We start from the raw sequence: 4,034 nt of genomic DNA, 5'->3' as shown, positions 1-4,034 counted from the left end.
ATAGTCTGCGTAAAATTGACGCATGCATTCTTGAAATATTGCTCTCTCTTTCTAAATAGCGCGAATCCGTCGCTGTGCGTTTAGGACATCTCAGTCGCCGCTTGGAGCTCCCGTGAGGCGTGCTTGTCAATGCGGTAAGTGTCACTGATTTTGAACTATAACGACCGCGTGAGTCAAAATGACGCATGATTATCTTTTACGTGACTTTTAAGATTTAACTCATACGATAATTATATTGTTATTTCATGTTCTACTTACGTGATAACTTATTATATATATATTTTCTTGTTATAGATATCGTGACTAATATATAATAAAATGGGTAGTTCTTTAGACGATGAGCATATCCTCTCTGCTCTTCTGCAAAGCGATGACGAGCTTGTTGGTGAGGATTCTGACAGTGAAATATCAGATCACGTAAGTGAAGATGACGTCCAGAGCGATACAGAAGAAGCGTTTATAGATGAGGTACATGAAGTGCAGCCAACGTCAAGCGGTAGTGAAATATTAGACGAACAAAATGTTATTGAACAACCAGGTTCTTCATTGGCTTCTAACAAAATCTTGACCTTGCCACAGAGGACTATTAGAGGTAAGAATAAACATTGTTGGTCAACTTCAAAGTCCACGAGGCGTAGCCGAGTCTCTGCACTGAACATTGTCAGATCTCAAAGAGGTCCGACGCGTATGTGCCGCAATATATATGACCCACTTTTATGCTTCAAACTATTTTTTACTGATGAGATAATTTCGGAAATTGTAAAATGGACAAATGCTGAGATATCATTGAAACGTCGGGAATCTATGACAGGTGCTACATTTCGTGACACGAATGAAGATGAAATCTATGCTTTCTTTGGTATTCTGGTAATGACAGCAGTGAGAAAAGATAACCACATGTCCACAGATGACCTCTTTGATCGATCTTTGTCAATGGTGTACGTCTCTGTAATGAGTCGTGATCGTTTTGATTTTTTGATACGATGTCTTAGAATGGATGACAAAAGTATACGGCCCACACTTCGAGAAAACGATGTATTTACTCCTGTTAGAAAAATATGGGATCTCTTTATCCATCAGTGCATACAAAATTACACTCCAGGGGCTCATTTGACCATAGATGAACAGTTACTTGGTTTTAGAGGACGGTGTCCGTTTAGGATGTATATCCCAAACAAGCCAAGTAAGTATGGAATAAAAATCCTCATGATGTGTGACAGTGGTACAAAGTATATGATAAATGGAATGCCTTATTTGGGAAGAGGAACACAGACCAACGGAGTACCACTCGGTGAATACTACGTGAAGGAGTTATCAAAGCCTGTGCACGGTAGTTGTCGTAAATATTACGTGTGACAATTGGTTCACCTCAATCCCTTTTGGCAAAAAACTTACCTACAAGAACCGTATAAGTTAACCATTGTGGGAACCGTGCGATCAAACAAACGCGAGATACCGGAAGTACTGAAAAAACAGTCGCTCCAGGCCAGTGGGAACATCGATGTTTTGTTTTGACGGACCCCTTACTCTCGTCTCATATAAACCGAAGCCAGCTAAGATGGTATACTTATTATCATTCTTTGTGATGAGGATGCTTCTATCAACGAAAGTACCGGTAAACCGCAAATGGTTATGTATTATAATCAAACTAAAGGCGGGAGTGGACACGCTAGACCAAATGTGTTCTGTGATGACCTGCAGTAGGAAGACGAATAGGTGGCCTATGGCATTATTGTACGGAATGATAAACATTGCCTGCATAAATTTCTTTTATTATATACAGCCATAATGTCAGTAGCAAGGGAGAAAAGGTTCAAAGTCGCAAAAAAATTTATGAGAAACCTTTACATGAGCCTGACGTCATCGTTTATGCGTAAGCGTTTAGAAGCTCCTACTTTGAAGAGATATTTGCGCGATAATATCTCTAATATTTGCCAAATGAAGTGCCTGGTACATCAGATGACAGTACTGAAGAGCCAGTAACGAAAAAACGTACTTACTGTACTTACTGCCCCTCTAAAATAAGGCGAAAGGCAAATGCATCGTGCAAAAAATGCAAAAAAGTTATTTGTCGAGAGCATAATATTGATATGTGCCAAAGTTGTTTCTGACTGACTAATAAGTATAATTTGTTTCTATTATGTATAAGTTAAGCTAATTACTTATTTTATAATACAACATGACTGTTTTTAAAGTACAAAATAAGTTTATTTTTGTAAAAGAGAGAATGTTTAAAAGTTTTGTTACTTTATAGAAGAAATTTTGAGTTTTTGTTTTTTTTTAATAAATAAATAAACATAAATAAATAGTTTGTTGAATTTATTATTAGTATGTAAGTGTAAATATAATAAAACTTAATATCTATTCAAATTAATAAATAAACCTCGATATACAGACCGATAAAACACATGCGTCAATTTTACGCATGATTATCTTTAACGTACGTCACAATATGATTATCTTTCTAGGGTTAAACCTATTCGAAGAATTTGTTGAAACAAGTTTTCTCATTTAACTAGGCTATATCACAATTTTATCATTTTACACGATAAGCGCGACAATAAGGAAATTTTGCTCAATAAACCAATCATAACAACATCAGCAATGTTCTTCAATTCTAAACCAAAGATATTCGAAACCAAACTATAAAATAACCGTTACATAAAAATCTCGATCTAAAGCCGACACAGCAAGCCTAATCCCAGATAAACAGACAACAATGACGAAAGCAAACGCCGTCTAAAATCAGAGGCAACCGCGTAAAATCAACAAAAGATTGACTACACGCTAGCACAGCATACCGGGAATCAGACGTTTTTGTGCGATACGTAATATACATACCAGGCAAAGCTCACTAGGGTGAACGACTGCGATAGAGGCGAAGACTAGGCTGGACTCAAGAACACTAGGCTTTTAGAAAATGTTGCCTTTAGAAAGGTCGTAGTTTTCGCTTTTTAAGCGCCCTTTAGGTCATTTTGTTTCTTTGCGGAGAAAAAGTTGAGGAAAAAATCCATTTCGAGAAATACTTCGGAATTTTTATCGGAGAGTAATCATTTATCAATCCCAAATAATATTTAGCTCCAGAATGGTGGTTTGCTCCTATAGAAATTTATTTGTTTCGTTGGCCAGGCGTACAAGGCTTACTTTTGCCCGTGTTCAACTCATAACTTATTGGATTATCAGATGCGTTTCGTGCCAACTTCTATGGAACGTAGCATCTAAATAACTTCCTATCTCTTCCTTCAGTTCGGCCTGTGACGTAAGATAACTTCCAGTGAATCTAGAATCTGTGCCGCATTTCGTTGTACATTTATTACCAGGCCAGAATGCTATACGTCCTTGCACGCTCATTATTCATCGCGGTCATTAATCACATCGGATATTCTGCTAACTTCATTCATTTGTTTCAGTTTATCTTAGTTGCAGTTCAAATAATCTTTAGTTTCGAAGGTTTCGTCACCTTTTATTTTGATTGAACATGAACATTTATTACGTTTCAAAAAAAATCCGTTAAACACTTTACGTAATGAATTTTGTGATTTTAGGCAAGAATAGACAGAACATTTCTGTCTCACATTACTAATCCCGGCATTTGTAGAAGGTTCCCCTTTCCATCTCAATTTTTTGAAACCTTATTTTCTCACGACGAAGTGAAATTCCGATCCATATAAAATCTTTTTTAAAATTGAACGTTGCTGTGAATTTCTGCGGCGTCCTTGAAACACTTTCTTTTATCTCCTGCCGAAATAATCTAATCTTTTGCGTTGGATCAATACAAATAGATGTTGCTTTGTGAAATGGCGGTTGCACTGTTGCAACGAAAGTAGGTTTTATCAATATTTGTTTAAGAATACGCAAACATTTTAGCTTTCAAAGAACATTATATGGCAAACATAAAGCTAACATCACATGCACTTTTATTTTCATTTGTGGTCTTTTTACAAGGAAATAAATGGACGTATTCTATACTTATCAGAAATTTAAGCTTTGTTTGGTACGGCCAGACTTGGCACAAAAATCAGTAGTCTACAAAA

Source organism: Trichoplusia ni, chromosome 12 (genome assembly GCF_003590095.1).
Source record: "Trichoplusia ni isolate ovarian cell line Hi5 chromosome 12, tn1, whole genome shotgun sequence".
Lineage (NCBI taxonomy): Eukaryota > Metazoa > Arthropoda > Insecta > Lepidoptera > Noctuidae > Trichoplusia > Trichoplusia ni.
Note: the sequence above shows the minus strand (reverse complement) of the source record.